This window comes from Rhinatrema bivittatum, chromosome 4, assembly GCF_901001135.1.
Source record: "Rhinatrema bivittatum chromosome 4, aRhiBiv1.1, whole genome shotgun sequence".
Taxonomy (NCBI): domain Eukaryota; kingdom Metazoa; phylum Chordata; class Amphibia; order Gymnophiona; family Rhinatrematidae; genus Rhinatrema; species Rhinatrema bivittatum.
In genome coordinates, this window is record NC_042618.1 from 260,255,868 (window position 1) to 260,270,389 (window position 14,522).

A 14,522-nucleotide genomic window follows, 5' to 3' on the forward strand; every position below is an offset into this window, starting at 1 on the left:
CAGTTCCACCAAGACATCGTTGGCACAAACACTGAGATCAAACAACTGATTTAGCTTGTGGAAGATATCAGGATGGTGAAAAGGAGTCAGTCTCTTTTATTGAGTTATTTAAAGCATAGGATAGTAAGGGAGAGAAGAACACAAGGGAAAAAGAAGAGAAAAGGAAGAAGAAGAAACACTGAGCTGCAGTCATCAAAGAACTTAACAGTCACAGAAAAGTGTAAACACAATAACAGTATGACACTAGGCCAGGCCTGAGATAAATGATATAAAATAAAAAGATAGAAAACAAGAAAATCATACAAGAAAAGAAAAAGGATCGTAAAGAAAGGAAAAGAATATATAGAAAATGACACAACATGTACAGTACTGATACTTTCCTTATTGAAAATCTTCATTCCTCTCAGTATATCACAGCCATAACTAAAATAGAAAAGTTGACACAAAATATCAGTTCTTAGCAGAAGAAGTTAGAAGTCCCTTATCGCTTGCGATACCAGGATGGGGGCAGAGTCAGGGCGGAGTCGGCACCAGAAGAGGAGGAGTTGGGGCGTCACCGGGGCCAACTCTGCGCCGATGCTGCGGACAGCGAAAAGGTAAGTGCCTTTTCGCTGCCTATTTCGCTCCCAATAGCTACAGCTCCTATGGTGGCGCTATTGGGTGCGAAACCGGCAGCGATCGCACCGTGATGGTGCGATCGCTGCCGGCTAGTGCAGGCCCGCCCACCGTTTCGGCCCCCCTGCCCCTCATCTTCTAAAGCAGGGGTGGGCAATTCCGGTCCTCGAGGGCTGCAAACCAGTCGGGTTTTCAGGATATCCTTAATGAATTTGCATGAGAGAGACCTGCATACACACTGCCTCAGTTGTATGCAAATCTATTTCATGCATATTCATTAGGGGTATCCTGAAAACCCGACTGGTTTGCAGCCCTCGAGGACCGGACTTGCCCACCCCTGTTCTAAAGTATCGCAGGCCTGCGATACTTTAGAAAATGAGGCCCTAAGTTTTATCCCAGGCGCAATCCTTCAAATACCGTAAATCATGCTCCCTCGACACCCTCACTATGGCCTGCTCGGACGTTTCCAACCAACTTGATATTTCCTCAGCCGACAAGGCCTTCACCTCATGGCACGACATCACCCTCAACATAGCAAACAAGCTCTGCCCCATTACTACAAAAACCATTAAACCTGCCCATCCAAACAGGAAACCATGGTATTCCGCAGAGCTCAAGAACCTCAAAACTCGTCTCAGAACCTTAGAAAGGCAATGGCGCAAACACCCCTCTGCAACATCCAAAACTGCCTATTACCAGCTTATGCACCAATACAGGAATACTACTCTCTCAACTAAACGTGAATACTATGCCAAAAAGATTCACAGTTTCCAATACAATCCGAAAGCACTCTTCACCATGATCTCCAATCTGACCAGCTCAAACCCCACTCAACCTCCTACTCCCACCACAAAAAAACATTGCAATGAACTTGCTCACTTCTTCCAAACCAAAGTGTCCTCTCTCACTGCACGCTTTGCAGCCAACCCTAACACCGTGAAACTGCCTTCTTTCAACCTTACCTCTACCCTCTCATCTTTCGACCTATCCTCTTCCCTTGAAATTGAAAACATCTTAAAAAAAATGAGACCCTCCTCTCACCCCTCTGAAACCATTCCTACTAAACTTCTCCTATCTATTCCCAAAGCTATTGCCAAACCTCTCTCATCCATCTGCAACTGTTCCCTGGAGCAAGGTATAGTCCCTACACTCCTAAAACAGGCAGTGGTGAAACCAATCCTTAAAAAACCCAGCCTTGACCCTTCTACTCTAGCTAACTTCAGACCTATCTCTAATCTCCCTTTCCTATCTAAAATCTTGGAAAAATTAGTCAACTCTCGCCTATCTGATCACCTAGAACAACACAACATCCTTCCTCCCACACAATACGGCTTCCGGAAAAACCTGAGCACTGAAAAACTGCTGCTATCCCTGACGGATACCATCACTAAAGGATTCGACACTGGGAACTCATTTCTCCTTGCTATGTTAGACATATCTGCAGCTTTTGATACTGTTAACCACATCATATTAATCAACATTCTCAGTAACATAGGAATCTCCGGCACTGCCCTCTCTTGGATCAAATCATACTTACAAGATCGTCATTATACAGTATCCACTGGCAACAATGAATCCGACCCAGTTAGCCTTAACCAAGGCGTCCCCCAGGGTTCCTCTCTCTCCTCTACTCTATTTAACATTTATATGCTCCCCCTCACCACCCTCCTTACTAATCTTGGCATCAAACACTTTATCTACGCAGATGATGTCCAAATCCTTTTCCCCTTCACTGACTCCCTCCAAACTGCTCTTCAAAAATGGGAATCCTGCCTGACGGTTATCAACCAGCTACTCACTGACATGCACCTTGCCATTAACCCGCAAAAAAACTGAACTCCTCATCATCTCCAACAAACATTCCTCTCTCTCCATTCCCACTGCGTACTCCTCCACGCTCTTCCCCTCCCACACCCGTAGCCTGGGCGTCCTCATTGACAACCAGCTCTCTTTCAAACCCTTCATTAAATCTATCCTAACTGACTGCTACTTCAAACTTCAAACTATCAAAAAACTCCGGCCCCTCTTATTCTTCACTGACTTTCGCACAGTACTACAGTCTATTATCTTTTCCAAAATAGACTACTGTAATGCACTCTTCCTTGGTCTCCCTGCAACACATACTAAGCCATTACAACTCCTACAGAACGCCTCAGCACGCATCCTCACCAATTCCAGGAAACGTGACCACATTACTCCTACCCTTATCGATCTCCACTGGCTCCCAATACAGTCTCGCATCCTGTTCAAAGTTCTCTCCCTCATTCATAAAAGCATCACCAATGAAAATACTGACTGGATCAACCCCCCACTGCTTTCTCGCACATCCACTAGACCGACTCGCACTGCCCTCCAAGGGACACTCCGTACCCCCTCTATCAAATCCACCAATCTTATTTCCACAATGAACAGAGCCTTTTCCCTTGCCGGCCCCACCCTGTGGAACTCTATGCCCCCAGACTTGCGCACTGAAACATCCACACCCAAATTCAAAAAAAACCTAAAGACCTGGCTATTCTTACAGGCCTACCCCTCCCTCAGCAATCATCCTCCTGATAACCCCCTAAGCTGTGTATAATGCATTCCCTGTATCACCTTTTACAATGTGCTTCTGCTGTCTTTATCTCTCAATTACCTTCTCCCCTATGACCTCTTGATTTGATTACAATGCTTTCCACGTACTACCGTCACTATGTGCTCTTGTTAATTTTCCCTCATCTGCTTCCAATTGAGGAACCTTCGTTCCCTGTAAATAGTTACCCAGTTACTGTTTGTTGATGTTTATTTCTTGTATGCAAAGTTTACTGTTCTATGTAATGGCAGTGCCAAAAGTTCTGTATAATGACACTGTCAAAAAGTTTTAGTTATCTGTAAACCGATACGATGTGCAAACGGCTATCGGTATATAAAAACCTATAAATAAATAAATAAATAAATAAATCCCCTAAATTTATGTGAATTTTTAGCTGAAAATTTAAGAGCTGATGTTCAAAAAGAGGTCTAACTGGGTGATTCATCAAGCTGCATTAGTGCTCTAATGCTTGTTGTATTGTGCGATATACGCAATATTTTTCATCTTCTCACCCAGATACCACCCCTATTAAAACGACCTTTACATTCAATTTGCATGCATGAATAATGCAAATGCATTAAAAAAGGTAATTACTAGTCAATTTTTATGTAAATATTTTATCTTGGCAGACCGAGAATGTGGTCAGCCACGATAAAATATCTACACCTAATTGAAATGTGTTAGATGTGTGGCGGGAAGCCAAGGACCCTAATGCAGGTCCTGAGGCTCCTGCCACATATTTAAAGCAGCTGGAGAAAAACAATTTGCTGCAATCGGGTTGGTTGAGTGGGTTGACCCCATCTGAATTCAGGGCTGCCAGTCAAGTTGGCCCTTAAACCTGCAAAATATTAAAGAGATATGTTCAATGATGGCCTTGCCCTCCCTTCTCCCTCCCCAAAGCACACATAAAATGTGGCTCTGGCCCCTGATATCAATACCCCCTACTCCTAAGTCACATCCTCAAGTCCCCCACACCATGTTCCCCTGAAGTCTAACATCAAAGTTCCCCTTCCCTCCAAAGTCACTAGATCAAACCCTCACTCCCTTATCCCCAAATAGAGCAAACCTTCCCTAAAAAAGTTTCTGAATCCCACCCCTGACCCCTCCCATTACCTTTGAAAGCAATCCCACATAGAGGCCAGGTGCCCCCTTGTACCAATCCTGGTTGGCGCCATTTTCCAAAATAGCAGCACCCTGACCTTGCCCCAGTGGGATCCCTTTCAAGGTTCTCGAGGGGTTCTGGTGGGGGAGGGTATGGGAGGGTGGTAGGTGGGGGTCTAGCATTTTTTGGGGAGGTTGGGGGTTTGCTCTATTGACTCCAAAGGTGGCATAGAGATGGGGGTTAGATGTTGGACTTCTGTGGGGTGGGGGTGGTAGGTTTGCTCTATTGACTTTGGGGGCAGGAGGTGAGAGGTTTGATGTTGGACTTCCAGAGGGCAGGAGGTGCGGGGCTTGAGGTTATGACTTGGTGGGTGGGTGGTGGGGGTATTGGTATCAGGGCCATGGTCATATTTTACTTAACTGAAGTTTATTTAAAATAGGTAGTCAGAAAGTCAGGCAACAAACTAAAGTTTGTGTGTTTGTATTTCCCAACCCGCCCACCCCTCTCCCACCCACATAGGCAGGTGTCACTTTCACACTTAAAACATAATAATTAAAAAACAAAATCAGCCTTTTAACTTAAACTCAGAAATTCCCATTACCTTAACAAGAGTTTGATCATTCTCTTGTAAGTTACTACCACATATATAGGGGCAGATTTTCAAAGGGGTATGCGTGTAAGATACGCGCATACCCCCCGAAAACCTGCCCCAAGCTCCCCTTGCACGCACCGAGCCTATGTTGCATAGGCTGCCAGCACGCGCAAAGCCCTGGGACGCGCGTGTCGGGGGCGTGTCGTGGCCGGCGCGTCATCGAGGGCATTCCGGGGGCTGGGCCGTGGGCGTGGTTCTGGGCTGGGGGTGTGGCTGGGGGTGTGGCTGCGGCCTCCAGACCAGCCCCCGGACCAGAACATGGTGCGCCTGACGCAGGCGTAACTTTTGGAATAAAGGTGGGGGGGGGGGGAATTAGTAAGGGCTGGGGGGTGGGTTAGGGAAGGGAGGGGAAGGTGGGGGGAGGCAGAAGGAAAGTTCCCTCCGAGGCCTCAGAGGGAATGGAGGCAGGCTGCGTGGCTCGGCGCGCGCAGGCTGCCGATTTTGCGCGCGCTGACCCCAGATTTTAAAAGATACACGCGGCTACGCGCATATCTATTAAAATACGGCGTACTTTTGTTTGCGTCGGTCGCGCGAACAAAAGTACTCGCGGGCGTAGTTTTTTTAAATCTGCCCCATTGTGAATATACTAATACATTTAAAGGACCCTAATTTGTACACAATCATAGCAACCTAAAACTTAACTAGGAACTAAACAAATTTAAGATGAAGGCTTAAATTTGCCTATTTAAGGAGCACCAAGAGGGGGGCCTCCTAGTCTTTTGCATCGAGTGTCACATTATGATCTTTTACCCACCAGTGAAAAATTGTATGTGTGCATCAGATGCAAAGAGCTCCTGTCTGTCAGAGAATGAGTCCGATCTCTGGAGACTAGAGTGGCAAACCTGGAAAGCTGAGGCAGACAGAGAGGTATATAGTTGAGATCTTCAGGGACATAGTAGCCAAGTCCCATCTCCAGTCTGGCATCCCTGGTGCTGCCTTGAAGGAGGAAGAACTCAGGATCAGAGACCATCAACCTGGTGCAGCAGGAAATGATCCTGTAGCGAGGACCTGCTCTCCAGGTGGTGCATTCTCCTCTTGCTCCAAGGATGTGTCTCTCAGGGCTTCTGCCAAGGAGGGAAGGGTCAGGTCGGCCATCATAGTTGGCGATTTAATTATTAGAAATGTAGCAGCTGGGTGGCTGTGGGTGTGAGGATTTCCTGGTGCAAAGCTAGCGGTCCTCACACTTCACCTAGATAGGATTTTAGACAGTGCTGGGGAGGAGCCAGCTGTCGAGGTACATGTGGGCACCAATGACACAGGAAAATGTGGGAGGGAGGTTCTTGAAGCCAAATTTAGGGTCTTAGGTAGAAAGCTGAAATTCAAAACCTCCAGGGTAGCATTCTCTGAAATTCTCCCTGTTCCACGCGCAGGTCCCCAGAGGCAGGCAGAGCTCCAGGGTCTCAATGTGTGGAAGGAAGAGGGATTCAGTTTTGTAAGGAACTGGGGAATCTTTTGGGGAAGGGGGAGTCTTTTCCAAAGGGATGGTCTCCACCTTAACCAGGGTGGAACCAGGCTGCTGGCATTAACCTTTAAAAAGAAGATAGAGCAGCTTTTAAACTAGAGAAAAGGGGAAAGCAACAGTCGCTCAGCAGCACATGGTTCAGAGGTAGGTATCTTCAAAGGATACTAATGAAGCATTAGAGTTATGGCATCCCAACAGAGAGGTTCCACTAATAATAAAAGTAGTATAAGTGCCTATAATTAAAAACTTACCTGAGCTAAAAAATTCCAATTTATCCCTGTCAACTGAAAAGTAGAATATAAATACAAAGAAAAAACACACTTTGAAATGTTTGTATGCTAATGCCAGAAGTCTAAGAAGTAAGATGGGAGAATTAAAGTGTATAGCAGTGAATGAAGACATAGACTTAATTGGCTTCTCAGAGACATGGTAGAAAGAGCATAACCAAAGGGACAGTGCTATACCAGGGTACAAATTATATCACAATGACAGAGAAGAGCATCTTGATGTTACGAGCGCCGGCCGCAACAGACCTGTGGCTCGGCCCCCTCACCTCTGTCAAAGTGATCCAGCACCTGATCTCTCGTCTTTGTCAGCTGTGGGCCGTCGGCTCCATCCTCGGGCCACCTCTGGGGCCTCCGGCTCTGCTGCAGTTCCTGATGTTCCGCGTCGGGCCTCTCCATGTGGCCCATGGAGAGATGCCATCCCGACCAGCGCCGTGTCCCTCCCTAGATGCGCCGCACGCACACTGCTGATACTTTAATAGGGCTTGCGGCAGGAACCTGGCCGCGGTCTGGGATGATGACATCGGCAGAGCTCCAGTATATAAGCCCGGGCACCACTCTCTCAAATTGCCTTTGCAACAGGTCCCCTCGCTATTCGAGTGCTCGTTGCTTCTTCTGTTCCTGGCTCCTGATCCTGATTGCCTTCATTCCTGTTTCCTTGTTCTTGAGTTCCTGTTCCTTCATCTCTCCTTCGGATTGCTAACCTGGCTTGATCTCTGCATTGCCTGACTACTCCATTGCCTCTCTCCAATCCCGGACCTCTGCATTGCCTGACTACTCCGTTGCCTCTCTCCAGCCCCGGACCTCTGCATTGCCTGTCTACTCCATTGCCTCTCTCCAATCCCGGACCTCTGCATTGCCTGGCTACTCCGTTGCCTCTCTCCAGCCCTGGACCTCTGCATCACCTGACCACACCATTGCTTCTCTCCAGCCCTGGACTTCTGCTTCATCTGACCATCCTTTGCCTCTCTCCTTGTCCAGACCCCAGCCTTGCTTGCCACTGCTTCCAGACTGCCGCCAGCCCTGCACCTAGTTTGCTTAAGGATGCCTCTTCAGCCTTTGTCCTGGACGTGGTTCATTCAGGCTTCGGCCTGCTCTTGCTCGGGCGCCCTCTGTCAGACTGTGTTCCTATTGGTGCCCGGGTCTCGGGGACTTCACCTTATCCAGTACAGACTAATATCTACACTAGTTGCTGCCTCTGGGCTGACCTCGATCCACCCATCGACGACCACTGATGGAGGCCACCTAAGTCAACCTGGCCCTGGCACCCAAGGGCTCAACCCATGGGGAACGAGGGCTGGTATTGGTGAAGTGCCAGCCGGCCTCCGTCCGTCAGCCTTCCCTGCCTGCCAACAGTGGGCACCCATAGGATACCTCCTATGGGTAGTGTCAACCCCACCTCGGCCCAAGGGTCCACCTCCGGCGCAACACTTGGTGGTGGGGTAGTGCTTTATGTCCGGGATGGCATAGAGTCCAACAGGATAAAGATCCTGCATGATACTAAATGTAGAATCAAATATTTATGGGTAGAAATCCCTTGTGTGTTGGGGAAGAAAATATTATGATACAAGTATACCACTGTCCACCTGGCCAAACTAGTGAAACAGACGGTGAAATGCTAAGAGAAATTAGGGGAGCTAACCAAACTGCAGTAATAATAGGAGCTTTCAGTTACCCCCAATATTGGCTAGGTAAGTGAAACATCAGGACATGCTACAGAGATAAAGTTCCTAGAGATGTGCTTCGTTTTTTTCTACCGGGTCGTTTTTTGACTCGGATACTTCGTGGTAAAATTCGGGTTTTCTCGTTTCGTTTTTTTAAAAAACGAAACGAGGAAACCCGAAACCGGGCCAAAAAACGAAGCGGGAAACGAAGCTTAAAAAAAACCCACCCCAAGCATTTAAAATCATTTTCGTACATATATACAAACTCCCCCCACCATCCCGATCCCTCCCCAAGACTTACGAACATCCCTGGTGGTCCAGCGGGGTCCCGGGTGCCATTTGTTCCTCCGTGCCCATGTACGCCATTGCCAGCCTTGCTCAAAATGGTGCCGAATAGCCTCTGAACTACCATGTCACAGGGGCTACCGGCGCCATTGGTCAGCCCCTGTCACATGGCCATCGGCGCCATCTTGTGCTCCTATCATGTGACAGGAGCTGACCAATGGCGCCGAAAGCCCCTGTGACATAGTATGGGCAAAGGCTATCGGCGCCATTTTGATTGCTGGCAGCCAACAACGAAATCGCTCCCGGACCCCCGCAGGACCCCCAGGGATTATTGGCAAGCCTTGGGGGGGTCAAGAGCCCCCTCCTGACCCCCCCCCCCAAGGCTTGCCAATAATCCCTGGGGGTCCAGCAGGGGTCCGGGAGCGATTTCGTTGTTGGCTGCCAGTAATCAAAATGGCGCCGATAGCCTTTGCCCATACTATGTCACAGGGGCTTTCGGCGCCATTGGTTGGTTCTCCTACAAGGTGACAGGGACTGACCAATGGCGCCGGTAGCCCCTGTGACATAGTAGTTCAGAGGCTATTCGGCACCATTTTGAGCAAGGCTGGCAATGGCGCACATGGGCACGGAGGAACAAATGGCACCCGGGACCCCGCTGGACCACCAGGGATGTTCGTAAGTCTTGGGGAGGGATCGGGATGGGGGGGGTTGTATTATAGTAAATCTAAATGTTTGGGGTGGTTTGGGGTGGTTTTTAATTTAAAAAAAAAAAGTGCCCCTCTCCCCATGCAAACCCGAAAAACGAAATTTCCCCGAAGTTCGGTGAAAATCCTTTTCGGGTTTCGGGGCCCCCGAAACACGACGAACTAGGCAATTTTGTTGTAATTGCCTAGTTCATGATAAACGATTGCACATCTCTAGTTGTGACTCCTGGCCGAGGTAGCCCCCGGCCAGGACCCCCTACCTCCTTCCACACGGCAGAGTGGGGCCTTCCCTCGGCATGCAGATCGCGGCACAACTTCTCTGGCATCGGCACTGCAGCGTCAAAGAGAGTGCGGCAAATCCCGCCTCTTAAAGGGACCATGGCACGGGGTCCGGGCCGGCCCCGGAAGATGATGTCATCACCCAGGGAGATTTAAACCTCTCCCTGGGACCTAGCAGATGCCTTGCAACAATGTTCCAGAGTGGCTGCTCTCTGTGCTTCTCTCTTGGTGCTGCTTTGACCCTGCCTGGATTTGGACTCTGTGTTTGCCTGCCGCCTGCCTTGACCCTGCCTGGATTTGGACTCTGTGATTGCCTGCCGCCTGCCTTGACCCTGCCTGGATTTGGACTCTTTGATTGCCTGCCGCCTGCCTTGACCCTGCCTGGATTTGGACTCTGTGTTTGCCTGCCACCTGCCCTGACCCTGCCTGGATTTGGACCTAGTGTTTGCCTGCCACCTGCCTTGACCCTGCCTGGATTTGGACTCTGTGATTGCCTGCCACCTGCCTTGACCCTGCCTGGATTTGGACTCTGTGTTTGCCTGCCGCCTGCCCTGACCCTGCCTGGATTTGGACCTAGTGTTTGCCTGCCGCCTGCCTTGACCCTGCCTGGATTTGGACTCTGTGTTGCTTGCTGCCCGCCTTGATGTCCGGCGGGACTACTCTATTCCCCCTTCCGGAGAAGAGCTCTTCAAGGCTGATCCTTGGTGAGTACCCTCTGGACCAAGGGTCCACATCCGAACCCATTCTTATAGATTAGAACAGAAGGTCCAGCAGCAACAGGAGAAGCCCACCACAGCAGATATCGCTCCTTTGTCCATGTTGCAGTTGGTGGTCCATGGGTTCCTCTTCAAACCATTGCATTTACCTCCAGCCTCAAGCTGCCATTGCAGACCCCCGACGCCACTGAATGATCCCGGCACAGATGAATGGCAGGCCACCCCATTCCTGCTGGCCCAAAACTGCACTAGGGCAGACACCACATGCTCCAACATGGCCACTCCTAGGCATGTGCACGTCTGACACACACAGGTTTAAAGGGCCTGTGATGGGAAATCTGCCGCAGGGCTCTCCAATGACTTTGCAAGCCTTGGGCCATAAAAGGCCCTGTTTCCTTCCAGTCGACGTCTTAGCAACAGCTCTCCCTTCAGTTTTGTAGAGTGAGTTGCCCCGTGTTCCAGTTCCTAATCTTCTCTGTGTCTGCAGTTCCTGATCTTCTCTGAGTCTTTAGTTCCTGGTTCTTGTTCCCCACTCTACGTTGGTCTTCAGTTCATCCTCCAGTTCTGTGGTCTTTGTGTCATTGCTCCTGTGGTCAGTCTTCAGTTCTTTGTGCCTTTCCCCCATGTGTTCCTCATCTTCCTGCTCTGCCTTTCTGTGTCGCCTTTCTTGGACAGATACTCAGTTTTGACTGCAGCCTTCTTCCTTGACTTCGCTTGACTTCCACCTGCCACTGACCACTGCCTGATTATCGTACCTTCCTTGAACTCTGCCCACCACTGATCACTGCCTGATTACTGGATCTTCCTTGAACACTGACCACCAGACCACTGCCTGATCACCGGACCTTCCTACTATGCAACCAGCACTTACCTGATCTTGCCTTCAAAGTCACCAGCACACCCTGGCTCCAAATGAGGATCTTCCATTCCTCGGCAGAGGCCCCCACCTGAGTTCTGATGGCCCTGGCACCCAAAGGCTAAACCCAAGGGAAATGTGGACTGGTATAAGCGAAGCTCCAGTTTAACCTCTGCCTCCTCCAAGTCTGCCAGCTGATGGTGGTACTCAGCAAGTTGCATCGATTCCACCTTGGTCCAAGGGTCCACACCTGCAACAGATTGCCAAGGCCATGGTCTCGGCTTATGTCACAGCCTTGCAAGCCAGTCCGGGTCTGGCGCACAAGTTGTAGGAACATAAGAAGTTTCTGGAGGTTCCAGCAGCATCCATGGAACACCTCTCCACACATTTGGACATGGCTGCAGCTTCAGCAGTACCATTACCTCCTCCGCCTGCACCTTTGATGCCCACGGCACCTACTTGCCCCATACCACAGCTACCAGCTCCACCACAGTATGCCAGGGGCTCCAAACAATGATGTAAGTTCCTGAATCTGTGTTAAATGCACTTTATATTACAGGCAGCACTATTCCTGGATGATCTGGTGAAGATGAAATTCATACTCTCCCTCCTAGATGGCAAGGACATCCCCCCTCTGGGAGTGATCAGATCCTCTTCTATGCAATCCGCAGCAGTTCACGGCTATCTTTAAAACAGTGTTCAAAGAATCAGGCCTGCTGGCTACCATGGGATAGGAGCTTCTCCACCTGTTCCAGGGCACCTGGACCCTAGCAGTGTTTGCCATCAAGTTCCAGACCCTAGCGATGGAACTTATCTGGCGGGAGGATTTCCTTCACACCATTTTCCTGGAGCGTGTGTCTCCCAAGATTAAAAAACAAATTAATGGCCCGAGACCTTCCTATGACACTGGAAGGTCTCATTGAACTAATGGTTCCAGTGCCCGCTATCACCACTGGCTTTTGCACCTTCCACCTCCCTCCACCATATCAACCAAAGAACCTATGTAGCTGAGTCACAGTCACCTAATGCCTGAGAAGAGTCTCTGTTGCCAGCAATTAGGCATGTGCCTGTGTTGTGTGAGCAAGAGCAACCTACTGGCCCAATGCTTATTTAAAACAGGAAACACCAGCGCCTAGGGTCCGGTGGGGAGATGATCTAGGCTTTACTACACCTGCTTCCCAACTCCTGATCCTGGTGACCTTAAAAATAGGTCCTTTCAACTTCCCTACTCAAACGCTTGTGGACTTAGGTTCTGGAGGGAGCAATTATGAAGGAACTTGTGGATGAACTCCGCAAAGCCACCATCCATCTCATCTATCTATGGAGATCCCCCTCCTGGCCATATCACACTGGTAACCACACTTCTGACCCTACAGACTAGTCTCCTTCATCAGAAACAGATAAGTTTATATGTTATAGCCAGGGCCACCCATCCCATTGTCCTGGGATTACCTTGGCTCCAGAAGCATTGTCCAGCTCATCTGATTGGGTCAACAGAGCCAGGACACATGTCTGAAGCATGTGGAGCCTATGCTTCATCTGATCCTGGCAAAAACCCTTCCGATTCTTCTCTCTCAATACACAGACTTTGGAGATGTTTTATCTAAAAGGAAAGCTTAAACCCTACTACCCCATTGATTATATGACTGTGAAATCAAACTTGTTCCGGATACCAAACCTCCTCGTGGAATAGTCTATCCCTTGTCTCTCCCCAAGACCCTAGCAATGGCAGATTACATTTGGGAGAATCTGAGCGGGGCTTTATCTGGCCTCCTCCACTCCAGTGGGTGCCAGGTTCTTTTTCATGGCCAAGAAGAATGGCACTGTCTGGCCATGTATTGACTACCGTGGGTTAAACACCATCACCAAAAAGGGCCACTATTCCTTACCATTGATTTCAGAACTTTTTGATTGCCTCCAAGGTGAAAAGATCTTTACCAAATTGAATCTCAGGGGAGCTTACAACTTGGTCCAAATCAAAGCTGGTGACGAGTGGAGAACTGCTTGTAATACATGTGATGGGCATTAAGAGTATTTAGTTATGCCTTTTGGTCTATATAATGTACCCGCAGTCTTCCAAAAAATGGTTAATGAAATTTTTTGAAACCTACTTTATGTCTGTGTCTTCATGTATCTTGATACCATACTAATCTTCTCTTGGGATCTCAGCACCTATTGCTGACACGTGAGTCCAGTCCTACAATGCCTACAAGAAAACGATTTGTTTGCCAAGCTGGAAAACTGCTTGTTTGCAAAGGAAAAACTCCCATTCCTGGGATATAATGTCTCATGGGATGGATTCCATATGGATCCCGAGAAATTAAAAGCATCCAAAACTGGCTTCACCCCATATGACTCTGAGCACTACAAAGATTTCTGGGATTCACCATCTATTATCACCAATTTATCCCAAATTAATCAGCTGTGGCAGTGCACCTTACAGCCCTTACCCAAAATGGTGCCAATACTAAAGACTGGCATCCCAAATCCATAGGAGACTTCCAGGAAATCAAGGAGTCTTTCTTGAAGAAACCTTGCCTCCGTCTCCCCACATACTCATTTGTCCTTGAAATGAGCACCTCCATGCTGGGGGTAGGTGCAGTTCAAAGTCAGCACTCGCCCATGGGAGTCCTTCACTCCTGTTCATTCTTCTCAAAGAAATTTTCTCCAGCTGAGCACAATTATGGCATTGGTGACAGGGAACTCCTAGCCATAAAATGGCTGTTGAAGAGTGATGCCATCTACTCGAGGGTGCCCAACATTGTATCATGATTCATACAGATCAAAAAAATCTCAAACACCTTCACCATGCTCAGCAGTTGAAGGCAAGGCAGGCTCGTTGGTCCCTATTCTTTGCCCACTTCAACTTTGAATTATGGTATCGCCAAGCTCTCAAGAATTTACAACAGATGCTCTTTCCCACTCCTTTCAAACCAAGGACATCCCAGAGCCTCCCAGATTCTACTAGCCACCTCCATGACCATCCCTCCAAGGAAGATGATCGTTCCTTTCCATCTACACGACCCTCATGTCACAGGTCACACTGGATGGACTCAAATCCTTGCACTGCTTCAGCAATACTACTGGTGGCCTCAAATGAAGCCAGATGTCAAGGCCTACGTTGACCCCTGCCCTACCTGTGCACAGCAAAAAATTCTGCATGGTCAACCCTGGGGACTGTTACAGTCATTGTCTGCTCCCAAGGAACCCTGTACCAACTTATCCATGGACTTCATTATGGATCTCTCCCTCTTAGATGGCACCACTGAGATCTGGGTGGTCATCAATCGCTTTTCAAAAATGGCTTACTTTGTCCTACTTCTGAGCCTCT

General features: G+C 48.8%; 1 protein-coding gene across 1 annotated transcript in view; it reads left to right on the top strand.

Moving 5' to 3' along the window:
• Positions 1-14,522, top strand: part of PHF21B (PHD finger protein 21B) — an 888,545-nt gene that overhangs the window by 733,382 nt on the left and 140,641 nt on the right. The gene's annotated exons all lie outside the window — the stretch shown is intronic.